Source organism: Polyodon spathula, chromosome 3 (genome assembly GCF_017654505.1).
Source record: "Polyodon spathula isolate WHYD16114869_AA chromosome 3, ASM1765450v1, whole genome shotgun sequence".
NCBI lineage: Eukaryota > Metazoa > Chordata > Actinopteri > Acipenseriformes > Polyodontidae > Polyodon > Polyodon spathula.
The window spans coordinates 92496818-92516280 of NC_054536.1; the positions used below are offsets into that span (position 1 = coordinate 92496818).

The following is a 19463-nucleotide window of genomic DNA, read 5'->3' on the forward strand; positions in this document are numbered from 1 at the left end:
ACCCAGAATGTCTGAGGGCAGCGGGCTGCATCAGGGCTCCCCGGCGATGGGGGCAGCGGGCTTGGCCCCTGGTGCTCCCGGGGGAGGAGGAGGCGAAAAGGCGCATAGGTGCCGCTGCGGGATCAGATCTTTTTGCCGTGAAGAAAGCGCAGCTCCGCTCTGCTGCATGGCCAAAGAAACTGGAGAAGCTGGGAGTAGATTCTTCCTGTAAGGTACAGCGATCAAGGTGTGTTATTATTACTGCACAAGAAGAAGAAGAAGAAGAAGAAGAAGAAGAAGAAGAAGAAGAAGAAGAAGAAAATGGACATATACTCAAATAATGATATTAATAATGTGGGTTTGCCTTTTTACTATAAAAAGTAAACAAGCAGACATAATTTATTGTTTGAAGGAGAAAACTGGATGTAAACACAAATGTGGAATGATGCCAAATATGCAACATTATTATTTGTTCACAGTTTTATACTGGAGAGAAATCCCCTCCTTTTGTAATGTAAGTAATTCAGTGTCGTTGTTTCTGTCATTTTCTTTTTCGGGTTGTTGTGGAATGTGTAATTGTGTGTGGTTTGTCGGGTTGGTGTGGAATGTGTAATTGAGTGTGGTTTTTCGGGTTGGTGTGGAATGTGTAATTGAGTGTGGTTTTTCGGGTTGGTGTGGAATGTGTAATTGAGTGTGGTTTTTAGGGTTGGTGTGGAATGTGTCATTGAGTGTGGTTTGTCGGGTTGGTGTGGAATGTGTCATTGAGTGTGGTTTGTCGGGTTGGTGTGGAATGTGTAATTGAGTGTGGTTTGTCGGGTTGGTGTGGAATGTGTCATTGAGTGTGGTTTGTCGGGTTGTCGTGGAACGTGTCATCGAGTGTGGTTTGTCGGGTTGGTGGAATGTGTCATTGTTTGTCGGGTTGGTGTGGAATGTGTGTTTGTCGGGTTGGGGTGGAACGTGTCATCGAGTGTGGTTTGTCGGGTTGGGGTGGAACGTGTCATCGAGTGTGGTTTGTCGGGTTGGTCGTGGAATGTGTCATCGAGTGTGGTTTGTCGGGTTGGTGTGGAATGTGTCATTGAGTGTAATTGAGTGTGGTTTGTCGGGTTGGTGTGGAATGTGTCATTGAGTGTGGTTTGTCGGGTTGGTGTGGAATGTGTCATTGAGTGCGGTTTGTCGGGTTGGTGTGGAATGTGTCATTGAGTGCGGTTTGTCGGGTTGGTGTGGAATGTGTCATTGAGTGCGGTTTGTCGGGTTGGTGTGGAATGTGTCATTGAGTGCGGTTTGTCGGGTTGGTGTGGAATGTGTCATTGAGTGTGGTTTGTCGGGTTGGTGTGGAATGTGTCATTGAGTGTGGTTTGTCGGGTTGGTGTGGAATGTGTCATTGAGTGCGGTTTGTCGGGTTGGTGTGGAATGTGTCATTGAGTGCGGTTTGTCGGGTTGGTGTGGAATGTGTCATTGAGTGTGGTTTGTCGGGTTGGTGTGGAATGTGTCATTGAGTGCGGTTTGTCGGGTTGGTGTGGAATGTGTCATTGAGTGCGGTTTGTCGGGTTGGTGTGGAATGTGTCATTGAGTGCGGTTTGTCGGGTTGGTGTGGAATGTGTCATTGAGTGCGGTTTGTCGGGTTGGTGTGGAATGTGTCATTGAGTGCGGTTTGTCGGGTTGGTGTGGAATGTGTCATTGAGTGTGGTTTGTCGGGTTGGTGGTGGAATGTGTCATTGAGTGTGGTTTGTCGGGTTGGTGTGGAATGTGTCATTGAGTGCGGTTTGTCGGGTGTCGGGTTGACGTGGAACGTGTCATCGAGTGTGGTTTGTCGGGTTGGCGTGGAATGTGTCATTGAGTGTGGTTTGTCGGGTTGGTGTGGAATGTGTAATTGAGTGTGGTTTGTCGGGTTGGTGTGGAATGTGTCATTGAGTGTGGTTTGTCGGGTTGGTGTGGAACGTGTCATTGAGTGTGGTTTGTCGGGTTGGTGGTGGAACGTGTCATCGAGTGTGGTTTGTCGGGTTGGTGTGGAGGGTGGAACGTGTCATCGAGTGCGGTTTGTCGGGTTGGTGTGGAATGTGTAATTGAGTGTGGTTTGTCGGGTTGGTGTGGAATGTGTCATTGAGTGCGGTTTGTCGGGTTGGTGTGGAATGTGTCATTGAGTGCGGTTTGTCGGGTTGGTGTGGAATGTGTCATTGAGTGCGGTTTGTCGGGTTGGTGTGGAATGTGTCATTGAGTGTGGTTTGTCGGGTTGGTGTGGAATGTGTCATTGAGTGTGGTTTGTCGGGTTGGTGTGGAATGTGTCATTGAGTGTGGTTTGTCGGGTTGGTGTGGAATGTGTCATTGAGTGTGGTTTGTCGGGTTGGTGTGGAATGTGTCATTGAGTGCGGTTTGTCGGGTTGGTGTGGAATGTGTCATTGAGTGCGGTTTGTCGGGTTGGTGTGGAATGTGTCATTGAGTGCGGTTTGTCGGGTTGGTGTGGAATGTGTCATTGAGTGCGGTTTGTCGGGTTGGTGTGGAATGTGTCATTGAGTGTGGTTTGTCGGGTTGGTGTGGAATGTGTCATTGAGTGTGGTTTGTCGGGTTGGTGTGGAATGTGTCATTGAGTGTGGTTTGTCGGGTTGGTGTGGAATGTGTCATTGAGTGCGGTTTGTCGGGTTGGTGTGGAATGTGTCATTGAGTGCGGTTTGTCGGGTTGGTGTGGAATGTGTCATTGAGTGTGGTTTGTCGGGTTGGTGTGGAATGTGTCATTGAGTGTGGTTTGTCGGGTTGGTGTGGAATGTGTCATTGAGTGTGGTTTGTCGGGTTGGTGTGGAATGTGTCATTGAGTGTGGTTTGTCGGGTTGGTGTGGAATGTGTCATTGAGTGTGGTTTGTCGGGTTGGTGTGGAATGTGTCATTGAGTGCGGTTTGTCGGGTTGGTGTGGAATGTGTCATTGAGTGCGGTTTGTCGGGTTGGTGTGGAATGTGTCATTGAGTGCGGTTTGTCGGGTTGGGGTGGAACGTGTCATCGAGTGTGGTTTGTCGGGTTGGGGTGGAACGTGTCATCGAGTGTGGTTTGTCGGGTTGGGGTGGAACGTGTCATCGAGTGCGGTTTGTCGGGTTGGTGTGGAACGTGTCATTGAGTGCGGTTTGTCGGGTTGGTGGTGTCATTGAGTGCGGTTTGTCGGGTTGGTGTGGAATGTGTCATTGAGTGCGGTTTGTCGGGTTGGTGTGGAATGTGTCATTGAGTGCGGTTTGTCGGTTTGTGGAATGTGTATTGAGTGTGGTTTGTCGGGTTGGGTGGAATTGTCATTGAGTGTGGTTTGTCGGGTTGGGGTGGAACGTGTCATCGAGTGCGGTTTGTCGGGTTGGGGTGGAATGTGTCATTGAGTGCGGTTTGTCGGGTTGGTGTGGAATGTGAAGTGTGGTTTGTCATTGAGTGTTTGTCGGGTTGGTGTGGAATGTGTAATTGAGTGTGGTTTGTCGGGTTGGTGTGGAATGTGTCATCGAGTGCGGTTTGTCGGGTTGGTGTGGAATGTGTCATTGAGTGTGGTTTGTCGGGTTGGTGTGGAATGTGTCATTGAGTGTGGTTTGTCGGGTTGGTGTGGAATGTGTCATTGAGTGTCGGTTTTGGAATGTGTCGGGTTCGGGTTGGTGTGGAATGTGTCATTGAGTGCGGTTTGTCGGGTTGGTGTGGAATGTGTCATTGAGTGCGGTTTGTCGGGTTGGTGTGGAATGTGTCATTGAGTGCGGTTTGTCGGGTTGGTGTGGAATGTGTAACTGAGTGTGGTTTGTCGGGTTGGTGTGGAATGTGTAACTCAGTGTGGTTTGTCGGGTTGGTGTGGAATGGAACGTGTCATTGAGTGTGGTTTGTCGGGTTGGTGTGGAACGTGTCATTGAGTGTGGTTTGTCGGGTTGGTGTGGATGTGTAATTGAGTGTGGTTTGTCGGGTTGGTGTGGAATGTGTCATTGAGTGTGGTTTGTCGGGTTGGTGTGGAACGTGTCATTGAGTGTGGTTTGTCGGGTTGGGGTGGAACGTGTCATTGAGTGTGGTTTGTCGGGTTGGGGTGGAACGTGTCATTGAGTGTGGTTTGTCGGGTTGGTGTGGAATGTGTCATTGAGTGTGGTTTGTCGGGTTGGTGTGGAATGTGTAATTGAGTGTGGTCGGGTTGGTGTGGAATGTGATTGAGTGTGGTTTGTCGGGTTGGTGTGGAATGTGTCATTGAGTGTGGTTTGTCGGGTTGGTGTGGAATGTGTCATTGAGTGTGGTTTGTCGGGTTGGTGTGGAATGTGTCATTGAGTGTGGTTTGTCGGGTTGGTGTGGAATGTGTCATTGAGTGTGGTTTGTCGGGTTGGTGTGGAATGTGTCATTGAGTGTGGTTTGTCGGGTTGGTGTGGAATGTGTAACTGAGTGTGGTTTGTCGGGTTGGTGTGGAATGTGTCATTGAGTGCGGTTTGTCGGGTTGGTGGTGGAACGTGTCATCGAGTGTGGTTTGTAGGGTTGGGTGTGGAACGTGTCATTGAGTGTGGTTTGTCGGGTTGGTGTGGAATGTGTCATTGAGTGCGGTTTGTCGGGTTGGTGTGGAATGTGTCATTGAGTGTGGTTTGTCGGGTTGGGGTGGAACGTGTCATCGAGTGTGGTCGGGTTCAGTGTGGTTTGTCGGGTTGGTGTGGAATGTGTCATTGAGTGTGGTTTGTCGGGTTGGTGTGGAATGTGTCATTGAGTGTGGTTTGTCGGGTTGGTGTGGAATGTGTCATTGAGTGCGGTTTGTCGGGTTGGTGTGGAATGTGTCATTGAGTGTGGTTTGTCGGGTTGGTGTGGAATGTGTCATTGAGTGTGGTTTGTCGGGTTGGTGTGGAATGTGTAACTGAGTGTGGTTTGTCGGGTTGGTGTGGAATGTGTCATTGAGTGCGGTTTGTCGGGTTGGTGTGGAATGTGTCATTGAGTGCGGTTTGTCGGGTTGGTGTGGAATGTGTCATTGAGTGCGGTTTGTCGGGTTGGTGTGGAATGTGTCATTGAGTGCGGTTTGTCGGGTTGGTGTGGAATGTGTCATTGAGTGTGGTTTGTCGGGTTGGTGTGGAACGTGTCATTGAGTGTGGTTTGTCGGGTTGGTGTGGAATGTGTCATTGAGTGCGGGGTTTGTCGGGTTGGTGTGGAATGTGTCATTGAGTGTGGTTTGTCGGGTTGGTGTGGAATGTGTCATTGAGTGTGGTTTGTCGGGTTGGTGTGGAACGTGTCATTGAGTGTGGTTTGTCGGGTTGGTGTGGAACGTGTCATTGAGTGTGGTGTCGGGGTTTGTCGGGTTGGTGTGGAATGTGTCATTGAGTGTGGTTTGTCGGGTTGGTGTGGAATGTGTCATTGAGTGTGGTTTGTCGGGTTGGTGTGGAATGTGTCATTGAGTGTGGTTTGTCGGGTTGGTGTGGAATGTGAATTGAGTGTGGTTTGTCGGGTTGGTGTGGAATGTGTCATTGAGTGTGGTTTGTCGGGTTGGTGTGGAATGTGTCATTGAGTGCGGTTTGTCGGGTTGGTGTGGAATGTGTCATTGAGTGTGGTTTGTCGGGTTGGTGTGGAATGTGTCATTGAGTGTGGTTTGTCGGGTTGGTGTGGAATGTGTCATTGAGTGTGGTTTGTCGGGTTGGTGTGGAATGTGTCATTGAGTGTCGGGTTTTGTCGGGTTCGGGGTGTGGAATGTGTCATTGAGTGCGGTTTGTCGGGTTGGGGTGGAATGTGTCATTGAGTGTGGTTTGTCGGGTTGGTGTGGAATGTGTCATTGAGTGTGGTTTGTCGGGTTGGGTGTGGAATGTGTCATTGAGTGTGGTTTGTCGGGTTGGTGTGGAATGTGTGTTGAGTGTGGTTTGAGTTGTGGGTTTGTCGGGTTGGTGTGGAATGTGTCATTGAGTGTGGTTTGTCGGGTTGGTGTGGAATGTGTCATTGAGTGTGGTTTGTCGGGTTGGCGTGGAATGTGTCATTGAGTGTGGTTTGTCGGGTTGGTGTGGAATGTGTCATTGAGTGTGGTTTGTCGGGTTTGTGGAATGTGTCATTGAGTGTGGTTTGTCGGGTTGGTGTGGAATGTGTCATTGAGTGTGGTTTGTCGGGTTTGTGGAATGTGTCATTGAGTGGGTTTTCGGGTTGGTGTGGAATGTGTCATTGAGTGTGGTTTGTCGGGTTGGTGTGGAATGTGTCATTGAGTGTGGTTTGTCGGGTTGGTGTGGAATGTGTCATTGAGTGTGGTTTGTCGGGTTGGTGTGGAATGTGTCATTGAGTGTGGTTTGTCGGGTTGGTGTGGAATGTGTAACTGAGTGTGGTTTGTCGGGTTGGTGTGGAATGTGTCATTGAGTGTGGTTTGTCGGGTTGGTGTGGAATGTGTCATTGAGTGTGGTTTGTCGGGTTGGTGTGGAATGTGTCATTGAGTGTGGTTTGTCGGGTTGGGGTGGAACGTGTCATTGAGTGTGGTTTGTCGGGTTGTCGTGGAATGTGTCATCGAGTGTGGTTTGTAGGGTTGGGGTGGAACGTGTCATTGAGTGTGGTTTGTCGGGTTGGGGTGGAACGTGTCATCGAGTGTGGTTTGTCATGTGTCATTGAGTGTGGTTTGTCGGGTTGGTGGTGGATCGGGTGTGTCATTGAGTGCGGTTTGTCGGGTTGTTGGTGTGGAATGTGTCATTGAGTGCGGTTTGTCGGGTTGGGGTGGAATGTGTCATTGAGTGCGGTTTGTCGGGTTGGGGTGGAATGTGTCATTGAGTGCGGTTTGTCGGGTTGGGGTGGAATGTGTCATTGAGTGCGGTTTGTCGGGTTGGGGTGGAATGTGTCATTGAGTGCGGTTTGTCGGGTTGGTGTGGAATGTGTCATTGAGTGCGGTTTGTCGGGTTGGTGTGGAATGTGTCATTGAGTGGTGGTTTGAGCCGTGGTTTTTCGGGTGCTTTGGTGTGGATAGCACAGAATTGCAGTACATGTGACTATGTCATAGCGGTGGGATGATCATATATATATATAAATATAAATATATTCTATATTATCTAATCTATCAGGATTGCCAATGATACGCCCTTCTTCAATCTATTTTTTTTTAGCCAAAATATCAACCACAATCAGTGTGGTTTACGGGTACGTTACCTTTTTCTTTGATTTTATATATATGGCTCCTGTGAGCCAGTATATGTACCGTGGTTTGTCGGGTTGGTGTAACACACACAAGGCATTCCGTTGGTTTGTATACAATCTATGCCGATGTCTTTTGAAAACAAGACAGCCCCATAAACATTGTACTTTTTAACTATTGGACGAAATATTTACAGAATACTTAAAAACTGCTGCTACAACCAAGATTAATTTATTAGCGTTTTAATTAAATTATACCAAATCATGTTTTTATTTTCAATGAAGGGAACATACACTGTCGATCAAATGCTTATTATGAAAACATGTATTATGTTTTCCTTTCATTGTAAATAAAAACGTGATTTGGTATAATTTAATTAAAACCCAATTAATAATACTACGTAGAAAACGCGTAATTAATTTACATTTATTTAGAACTTGTAGTATTTTATGTATCCTGATTAGTCCAAATGAATACCTGTGCTAGGTATGCCTTTTTGACCCGTGTGGCCTTCCATAGCTCAGTGGTAATAAGAAGTATGGCACGCTGCACCTCAAGTCCTGAGTTTTGTGTATTAAGTCAGGCTGTTGGGAGTGGTAGTCGTGCTGTTGTGAGAACTGTTTTTTCACACTTTTTTGTTTTCCTTTTGAGACTTTTTTCAGTGTAAGATTGTTTCAGCATGGTCTCTTTCTTGGAGATTTGAGTATCTTTTTTATTAGTTCCATGGTGCTTATGTTTTCATAGCCTAGCCATCAAAAATGTAGCTGAGCATGTTCCAGGAATATAGAAACATACCTTATTGAATGCTGTGGACCATGTATCAGTAAATTACAAAATGCAAAGAGTTCAGTACATTTAGGTACAATTGTTATATAAGACATCTGTGATTCAACTAACCCATTATTTTACTCCAAAATTCGAGGGCCATTCATTGAACATGATATGTCTGTTACACATGTGAAAAAAGTCTAGGACTTGACAGTGGCCTAGGTCAGTTATCAAACCTTAACCACCCAGCTGCTGATTTATTTTGGCAATTTCCAGGAAAAAAATGATCTTGATGGCTTATCCATGTAACACAAGGTACATTTCCATGGACTCATCTTCCATCCCACCAGACAAAAACAGTTTCATGCAATTATATTTTGAGATATTAATTAGAGCTACAAAATGAGTTAATTCTGAAGAGGCCACACCTTTTTTTTTTTTTTATTTCGCAGACCTGCACAATCATAACAGGCTTGTCCACTAGGGGAGATCGTCAGCCAGTGGAAGCAGTTGTATCTCATTGCTGTGTTGGAATTGCAAATGCATGCAGTCCAGTGAAAAAAGAAATGATGCTGAATATGTTTCTGTTATTGCAGGCTGAAGAATCCTGAAAGTGTAATAGGTGAAAGAGCCAAACCCCGCCTCCTACTCCACCCAGGGTAGATTTACAGCAGAGCACAATTAGCCTGAGTGAACCCTGCCTCAGCTGCAGTCATTCGCTGGGTAAGTATCTACATATGAAGCAGTTATTACCTTAACTGATACAGTATGATCTGTGATCACAAGGCTAGTCATGTTGACACCACGCTGAACATTACATTTTGTTGCTTGGACTTGTTTCATTTCTTTACAAATGCAGTCAATTCTCATGAAGATGAACTGGAGTTATTATTATTATTTTTTTTTTTACAGGATCCCAGACAAATTAGCAGTTTGCTTATTGTAAATTACTTCTTAGAAGACAAATTTCCTGTTTGTACAAATTATTTTATAGCCCCCCTCAGGGAAGAAACAAATAAATAAAACAAATTGGGAAAAGGACATTGGGAAATGTATTAACTTGCATACAGATTAGTGCCTCTCTGCTGTATATTATTGCTGTTCTGGGCCTGATGATCCTATGATGCATTTCAAGTTGCCATAGTGCTCATGCATGAATGCCATTTCCATGAAGCATAGAAATAAGTGACAAGCACAAAAATATGCAAGTGTTGAAAGTGGTGGATAATGCACCATCATACAAGAAAAAGAAGGATGTAGCTGCAGATTTTCACATTTCCTCAAACACTTTCTCAACTATTCTGAAAACCAATACTAGCTGATGAACAGCAAAACTGTGGCTGCAGTGTGTCCGATCTGCTCAGTACCCTGGTGTAGAGGACACCTTACTTTTGTGGGTTAAAAATGCCCGTGATCAGAACGGGACATGCTGATTTCAAGCTGCAGCGTATAGTTTTTAAACATTGAAATAAAATGCATGCTCCTTTTAAATTGATAATACCTTTTATTCTTCTGTAATTGAAATTTGAGTTGGAAGTGGCTTAAACTACACTTTGCTTCAGTGTTACTATTAGACAATTACTAAAAGTATAATTTAGTAAACTTGCTGACAACAGTTTGTAATAATGGACTAAGTTGCACAGCTTCATCTTGATCCAGCTGCTAAGGTTCCCACTTTTTTTTTTATTTTGTAACCATTATCCAACATTTGGGGAAGAAACAGTACTTTGTGTTTAGTAGTAAGCAGTACATAATATACTTTTCCAGTAAGAAATGAAAATGTAATTTCTTAAAGAAAAGTGATTTCATTGCACGTGCTTCTGACCTATACAGAGCATTTGAAAAAGCGAATATCAATACACTACTGCACAATGTTAAGCACTGACCAACTGCCAGTTTTCCTTTCATTAATAACTCTACCATACTGCAAAATGATGCCGATCAGCAGAACTAACAATAACCACGACTGTCAAATACTATTTTGACAAAAAATTGCTAGATTTAGATTTTTAATTTTTTAACAAACAAAATGTTTTTGTATATGTTATTATGTGACAGGCTTTATATCATTATACATGAATTGTAGTATTTCTATGTTTTTTGCAGGTGGCTGTGCTACTGTAATGTCCCTCAGATTTGTGACAGCCTACCTTGCCACGAGACCACCCAGGTTTTTGGGAGAACACTACTTCGATCAGTATTTACAGTCTTGAGAAGGCAGTTACTGGAACAGGCCAAGCAAGAAATAGACAAGCTGGATGAAGAGTTTATGGCATCATCATCTAGGGATGGTCAGTTAGGGATACAGGCAGGTAAGTGACATCATTGTTCTCATTTAAACAGTATGCTTTGTTAGACACTCGCCAAGTTTAATAATAATAATAATAATAATAATAATAATAATAATAATAATAATAATACAAACAACTTCAGAGAGAAACAACACAGATTCACTTATTTGTATCAAGACAGTATAATGGTTAAGATATGACTTGACAGCAGTTTCATACAAAATGATCAAATCTTTAGATGATACTGTATTTGTCTTATTGTTAGCTTTGTTTGCTTCCATTTGTACAGATTTGTTTTTGTTATGTGTTTACTTCAGCATAGTGTTTTGTGTATGTTGTTTTTCTTCAGTGTAGTTGAATATCTTTTTCTCAATTTAATGTAGTTTTGTTTTGTTTTTTGTTTAAATATCCCCTTCTGTTGACAAATTACACAGATATCAAAAAAAAAAAAATTTAAACAAAAGATTAAAGTGTACTGCTAAATTAAAGCCTATAGATAACATTATGTAACACAATTTTTGTTCCTGGGTAGTAAGTGTTATTTCCTAATTGCTTATGCCTCAAAAGTATAGAAAATGGCTATTATTCCCCACAAACTTTGCTTTTGTGACCAGGACAGTGATATTTTGAAACGTACCTATTTCCAATGAGAAAACGGTCTTTTCGTTCACATAAAGTCAGAAAAAAACAACATATGAATCCAAATTAGCATGTATTTATACTAAAGTAATACAAAAATGACTACAAAAGATTTAGAAGTGAGTAGTTTTTCGGGATTTACGATTATACTGTAAATCACTTTCACGAATCAGCCCCCAAATGTAATTTACTCAGCACTGAATCTATCTGGAATGTTCTGGAAAATAGGTAAATTTCAAAATATCACTGTCTTGGTCACAAAAGCAAAGCAAACCAAATTGATGATTAATATTGTAGCGTGAACGGTGGAAGGCAGCAGGGCTGGTAGGTGATGTAATCACATACAAAGACATAAGCCCAATATACTCTTCTTGCAACGGAGCCGGCGCTTTTGTACAGCGGTATCGGCGCTATGCTGCAGACTTTTATAGCATACATTTACGAGTAAGAATATGCACAGAACAAAACATTAAATAGTTGAACAGAACTAACTTGCACTTATTATCCAGAGTCTGAGTTCCTCCCTCTCCTGCTTCAGCACAGCTGGACTCGCAGTCACTGGAAGGTAAGGCAGACGGGCCCGCTTCGTCCTGCCACGTAGAATTCATCTGTCAGTCAGGGGACTGTGCACAATATTCATTAAGTGTTTTCCTCTTGCGCACCATTTTCAAATGAAACTAGTAACTGTCACCGTATATGCCTATAGCTAAAGCTTATCTACACCTTAACCAGGTAATTTCAAAGTAGGCGCTTTGAATGACAGGCACTGCAGCTGGCAAATGACGGTGCAGGTCTTGGTGATTGATAGTAATTTAAACGAATGAGAACATTCTAGCGTTGCTTCAGTCATGATGTCAGAACAGGGTGAAAGTGACAGTGACAGTGAAGCTACAGTACTAACAGATCACTGAGATGACTGACAGCGACCCCTAGCCATTACCGATATTACCGATTTAATATCGAAAAGTAGCACACCTACTTATATAGCATTATTCTCATACGGGGTGTAGTGCTATATTTAGAGGTGAGGGGTCGCGATTATCAACCCTCAGCCCCACCCTCTGCCACGCCACTTGCCGCTTCCGTTTTCCCATACACTCAACAGAACCGCAGTGTATCACTCTACAGTAGTTATCATATTTGAAAGGGTTAACAAGTGTACCAATTCATTACAAATCCAGACAATCGGATATTGAGGTATTATTGTCAAGCAATAATACAAGCAAGGCACTAGACTTGCAGCTATTTATATTAAAGATAAATAAATACATAAATACAAAATTTCATAACCAGTTTCATACACTAATACACACATGATTAAAACAGTCATTATTATTATTATTATTATTATTATTATTATTATTAGTAGTAGTATTAGTATTATTATTATATATTGAATGGTTTCGTCCAGAATCAGCTTGTTTCACTGTCCTATTGCTGCTGATAAAGAGCGAATGAGACTGAGGTTTTGAAACAGAAGTGCATCCGTTTGCAAAAATAAAAATTGTGTAAGGCCCCAGGTACCTTTTATCTGTTTGTTGCGATTGAGTTTTGTCTTTTAGATAAATGTTTAGCTTATTTTATCTATTGATTTGTGATATATGGGTCTAAAAATAAGACCTGGTCCAATTATTACATCTAATTGTAAAACGCTGACACCTCAGCACAGCGCTGATACAGGTTCCCTTCACCTCTATTACTAATCATTCCAGACCAGGTGCGCTGTATTCAAACTGTTTCATTATTTATCTCTCAAGAGTTTGTTACAATTATTGTATTCTTTGCTTATTTGTATGGGTTATACACACATGTATATCTCAATATATTCTACACGTGAAGCACAGGAGCGGGGCTCCCTGCTGACCCTGCAGCTCTGCACCCATTCACATGTATTGCTGTTCCCTTGTTAGTCATTTAATAAAAGTGACCAACAAAAAATAAATCCCTGTAGGCCTTATGCCAAGAAAATGTGGTGGTACAATCAATGGTCCCTTTAATAGCTAAAAAGGCATATTTTTGTGTTGCAATAAGAGTATATAATAGAACCTTGATGAAACTAATCTGATACCATCACACATGAATCTTCAGATATACGTCTACTGTTTAAGCCACTTATTTCAATAGGTTTTATGAAATAATTGCGTAAGTTTTACCCTTATATTTTTATTGAAAAATATGTCTGGTATCGTAAGTTTAAAAAAAAAAACCTGTTTGAATGCCTTCCTTTAATGTCTTCAATAACAGAAATGTGTGTGCATGCCTGAGTAGTAATGACTAGGCTTTACTAGCTCAGCAAACCCAAGTGGCAAGTTCGTAGATGTAAACAACCCCATTGAAGTTTAAGTATGAATACTCATTCCACTCATTTGAAGCTGTCAGAAACGCTACCCTTCTCTGTGTAATTGCTGTGTTTGTGTCTCCTTGATAAAGACCAGTTTTCTGTCTGCACACTCAGCCAGAGAAGCTGCCGGGCTGGAAGAGAGACGGGGGGGGATGATTGAATTTCATGTTGTGGGAAACTCCCTAACCCAGAAGCCAAACAAAAACATCATGATCTGGCTGGTCGGTCTACAGAACGTGTTTTCACATCAACTTCCAAGAATGCCCAAGGAGTATATTACATGGCTTGTGTTTGACCCGTAGGTTTTATTTACTGCTGTCTGTGCATTTCATAGAAGGCCATTGGTGGGGGAGGTGTGGTGTGACATCATAATGAAATGGATAGATTATGACTAGAGGTCTTTGCAGGAACTTAGTTATTTTCTTGATTCCCCGCCACATCAATCCGAGCTCTATATCAGAAGTGTACTAAAAAAAAATTAAAAGAGTAAAATGCAGTTTATGCTATAAGTTGTGTATGTTATAGAACTTTAAACAATACTGCAATAAAAACGGGAGGACACGTTTGCCACAAGCAAGCTGTACACAAAACATAATGTGGTATTCAGTGGAAAGTGACGGAGATTCTAAAGATGATGCCCTAGCTGTGATTACATCTCCTTTCACAAGAAGCACCAAACCCTTGCACTGGTTAAAGATGGCCGTGTGATTGGAGGGATCTGTTTCAGAATGTTTCCTTCACAAGGCTTTACTGAAATTGTTTTCTGTGCCCTCACCCCAAATGAACAAGTTAAAGATGTGTTAATCAGTCCAGGAGTTACATGTTATACTCGCGAGTTTTCAATTCAGTAGCATTACACAATTGCAAGTGATTTACAAAAGTCAGTATTAGTGTAATGCCCCATGGTTTGTGGTGACTCTAAAGGCAGCCCAGACTTATCCTGTTGCCAGCTTGCACTGGAAATTCAGAAATAAGAAACTGCTTAGTCAATTACTATAACATTTCTTATTGACATGAAATTACAACAAAGTAGGGATTTTTTTATATAACATAAAAATGGCTACATTTTGGGCTCATCTTAACATTATAATTATTTTTTATTAAGGGCTATGGAACTCATCTAATGAATCACCTGAAGGAATACCACATCAAGCATAGTATTCTGAACTTTCTAACATATGCAGATGAATATGCCATTGGATACTTCAAAAAACAGGTACGTCTTTGTTATACAATGATAAGCAGCAATGAATTACAACATACATCTGAATACATCTTTTTTTATTATAATATAACTGGCAGCACAGTGGCTGAAAGCCACTCTTTCTGATATTTTTTACCATATAGTGTAAGTGAGTCTGCTACTCTGCTAGCAAAAGGCATTAAATATTGAACTTGATGACATGTTTACTTGTATTACTGATGGTGTGTGTGTGTGTGTGTGTGTGTATATATATATATATATATTTTTTTTTTTTATTTTTTTTATTTTTTATTTTTTTTGCAGTGATTTTCTAAGGACATAAAAGTACCAAAAGCAAAATATGTTGGTTATATCAAGGATTATGAATGTGCCACATTAATGGGTTGTGAACTGAATCCAAGAATCCCATACACAGAATTTTCTGTCATCGTAAAGAAACAAAAAGAGGTACCATCAATATGAGAGGTGTCATCGCTTGCAGTGTGGGGTGAGCTACAGGCTGCATAAACTGTGTCTCTTATCATGAAGCTAAACCCATTATAAACTTTAGAATTTCTTATAGGCGATTTACAGTATAATTGAATAAACTTCCCACATTACGTTTGTCATTGACATGGCATATACACATGTAAACCATTGAGGATTTGATTGCTTGAAATTGATGATGCAAGCACAGAGCTTTTGTATCAAGACTGCACAGATTACTCGTGTTACTCATGAAACAACATACAAGTGATAACTCTCTACTGGTAGAACTAATAAGACACAGTTCTCATTCTTTCACTAAGATACTTGTTAATATTTATTATGACTGTTAAAATATCGTGGCTGATTACTGTATGTACCAAGCTGAAGAACAAACTGCTGTAGTAATTTTATTAATTTTACTACGATCAATTAGTAGTAGTCTATCAGCAGCAAACTGATAATGTTTTGGTTATGAAACACCAGTTTAAAGCTGCATATTCTAATGGCACTATATCAGGAATTCAAAGTTATAGTAATATGTGGCACCATTTCTTGGCTGTGCCGATCCACTAAAAATCAACTGTTCTTCACAGATTATTAAAAAGCTGATTGAAAGGAAGCAAGCACAGATTCAAAATGTACATGCTGGACTATCCTGTTTTAAAGGAGGTGTGAGGCAGATCCCTATTGAGATCATTCCCGGCATAAGTATGTACGTTGTTAGGAATCAACCTATACATATGTAAAATATTGAATTTGATGTGTAGTAACAACATCTATTTTACATTGTGGTATGCAAAATGCAGTTCAAATTGCATGATGATCAGAAGATCTGACAAATTCTCTGCTGTTTTACATTTAAATTATTTATTTGGGTCTCTCATTGTTAACCAGTACATGTTACAGTACCTCAACACGCAGATTATTGATGTTATACAATTACTTAGTCTGACAATAAATAGTTATTTGTAACCCTAATGGGATTTCTCCTTTCTGCCCACAGGAGAAACTGGATGGAAACCTATTGCAAAAGGGTACATTTTTTTGACACGCTTTCTGTTTTTTTTTTTTTTTTTTTTTTTTTCGTGAGATGAAAAGTGGATTAAACGTAGTGGCTTCCTTTAAGCGTGCAACTTTCATTCTGGGATCTTCTGTTTTGAGCCATTGAGCAGCTCTATAGCATCCTAGAGTATACTCCAATTCTGAAGATTAAACACTGGTAAAATGGGGGGTTGGTTTAAAAGAAGAACAAAAAAATGATTATTACATTTAGTTTGTTATTAAAATTTGAAATTTCAGGAAGGAGCCTAAAGACCCTGATCAACTTTACAGCACCATAAAAAATATCCTGCACCAAGTGAAGGTGAGTGAATAACTGGAAAGCGATTAAACTTGCCATTTTCTAATGGTGTAGTTCACAGAACTCTTACAATTCTTTTTTAGAGCTATCAGAATGCATGGCCGTTCATGGAACCAGTCAAAAAAACAGAGGCTCCTGGGTATTATCAAGTGATACGCTTCCCCATGGGCACATACACATTGTCTTCTGATCAGATTACCTTCAACTAGCACACCATATTGGCGGTTTATGGATTAGTATAGTTGACATAGTATAAAGCAATATACTGTATCAACAAACACACTTGCAACACACTTACTTCTCGTAACACTATATCCAGCGCTCCAGGTAAGCTGCGTGTATGGTGTTTTACACATTGAACAAATATGATTTAAGTATGATATTTCAACTGAATGTGTAAGCCATGCAGTAGCTAGGGAATGAATTGTAGAAATGCTGGAACAGCTAATTGGAGTAGTCTGTCTGGGAATTGCCAGAAACATGTGACCAATAAGTCCAGTTTTACGATAAAAAAAAAAAAAAAATTAGTAAAAACATGAGTTTGAATCCACTCACTTGCAATTCGTGTTTGCGACTGGTAAACAAGCAATTGGATTCTTGATCGTTAGGATTTCTCAGCACCGTATTAGTCCCCCTCAACCTAACCTACAAATTTACTCTCAACCAGATTTTTGGAAGGTAAATCATATAATACAATATTCTGTATTTGGAGAGAAAATAAGGAATGCAATATTATAATTTCTTATTTGCATAGTGTAATATCGGTACAATATTATACATTTTTGGACATTTGTTTTTAATTTTTAGTGAAGCATGTCTGTCGACTAGGAAAGGGAGGGCAAAAGGAAGGAAGATTTATAGAAAACAGGAAACTGTTACAGACTGCATCTAGAGTAGAAGCTTCCCCTCTAATAATAATATTATTGTTATTAAAAGGCAAGACTAAATTGCAGCAAAAAAAGACATTGTTGGATTTTATTCAGGTAGAAAATAAGGAAAGCCATACATTGATTGAAAGGACTCATGACTTTGAGGTTATATTGCATTTTACTAACGTAGGGTGTAGATTGGAGAGTAATTTCCTCTGTGACCCAAAACCTTATCTGGAGCCCTGAGTAGAACTATCATAACTGATTCAGGACTAAGTATAATGACTACCTTAGAAGTAGTTTGTGTCTTATGATATAGACAGATAGATCTATGTATATACACAGTACCAGTCAAAAGTTTGAGTACGCATGCTGGAAACTAGGTTTTTTTCATAATTGACAATGTTTTACGTCATATATGTTTCTGTATATACTTGAAAATGAAAACACATGCTACAATATACAAAACAAAACCTAAGGAGTATTAAAGCAATGTTCAAGAAAATTGTCTCTAAATCTTGGATTCCTCAAACGCGCCACCCTTTGCCTTAATAACAGCCTCACAAACACGAGGCATTCGGTTAACAAGTTTCAGCAGGAAATCACCAGACATGTCTTCCCAGGTCTTCTGCAGCAATTCTTTTGCTTTGCCTCTTCTGTCCAGTTCGTCCCATACAAGTTCTATGGGATTAAGGTCTGGAGACTTGGTAGGCCAGGTCATTAGATTGAGTTGTCCTTCACTTTCCTTCTTCGCTAGATAGTTCTTGCACAATTTTGAGGTGTGTTTCAGGTCATTAGCTTGCTGAAGAATGAAGGACTGCCCAACTAGCCGTAATCCTGATGGAATGGCATGCCTCTGAAGTATGCTATGATAGCCATGCTGGTTGAGCTTGCCATGGACTTGGTAAAGATCACCAACTCTGTCACCAGCAAAGCAACCCCAGACCATGACACTGCCTCCTCCATGCTTGACAGTGTGAACTACACATGCAGAACTCATGCGCTCAGCCTCTCTGTGTTTTACAAATACTCAGCGGTTGGACCCAAATATTTCAAATTTTGACTCATCGGTCCATAAGACCGACTTCCACTCCTCAAACGTCCAGTTTCTGTGTTTTTTGGCCCAGGCAAGTCTCTTCCTCTTATTCTACACTCTTAACAATGGTTTCTTTGCAGCAATTCTTCCAGTTAGGCCAGCTTCACACAATCTCCTCTGAACAGTTGATGTTGAAACATCTGTACTTCTAGTAGCATTTAGCTGAGCTTGTATTTCAGGGGCAGTTAATCACCGGATTTGCAGACTTGTGACTGGAATGAACTTGTTCTCCGATTCTGAGGTCACCCTTGGCCTGCCTGACCTTGTTCGGTCCTCATGAGTGCCAGTTTCTTCAAATCGTTTGATGGTCTTGGCCACAGCAGCTACAGACACTTGCAAAATTCTTGCTATTTGTCTTAAAGATTGACCTTCATTTCTTAAAGTAATTACAGATCGTAACAAAAATCGGTACTGTTCGTCAAAGAAGCTGTTTGTGGCAGACATGGAACGGATCTTTACGAACTGTAGAGAGTACAATCCTCCAGAGAGTGAATACTACAAGTGTGCAAACATACGAGAAATGTTTTTATATTAAAATACAAGAAGCTGGTTTAACTGACAAATTAAGAAATAATAATAATAATAATAATAATAATAATAATAATAAATAATAATAATAATAATAAATGTGCCTCAGACAGACAAATAAATAAATAAATAAATCGAAAGAATCACTGGCACAAGATATAATCTCTTTATTTATTTAAAAATATATTTCACTCAGGTCAATATTTCTATAAAACAGGACTGCAACTGAAATACCAATGCTTAAAAAGATAAAGCCACACTAATACCAGGACTAAGGGCTCTCTCTCTCTCTCTCTCTCTCTCTATATATATATATATACACATACACACACACAAACACACTTTTTTTAGAATCCAATTTATCAAATGTTCAGTTTTGGAGAAATGGGCATTTTCTTACGCTTTGTGTCTGCATGGACATTTTGTACATAAAAACCATCTGTTACATGCTGATACTGATTTGGCATACATCTGTAATATATTGGCGAGTCTGTAAAAGCTGACCAAGCAGTGTTAAAAAAAAAAAAAAAAAAAAAAGAAAAAAAAACCCAGAAAGGAGCAAGTATCCATCCATTGTTTGCACATAGATCAAATACTATTCTAACTATTTAAGGGACAATACAGAATTTCCCCCACAAAATATATATTTTATCAAAAAAAAATTCCCTGTAGCATTGGACCCCAAAGGGATAAAAACCTGCATTTAATTATTCTACAGTACTTGCAAAACATTGCATAAATTAAAACGGGAGATAAGAGCATGTTTTACATTGTTTCAAGCTTACTGGTAATAAAACATGTTTCTAACTTAATTTAATCATCTAGACATTGCTGATGAATGTGTGATGTTATTTCAAGGGTTA

At 40.7% G+C, this 19463-nt stretch overlaps 1 pseudogene; it reads left to right on the forward strand.

Annotated features, from left to right (window-relative positions):
* LOC121309611 lies at nt 1–18632 on the forward strand (annotated as a pseudogene).
* The last annotated feature ends 831 nt before the right edge of the window (nt 18633–19463 follow it).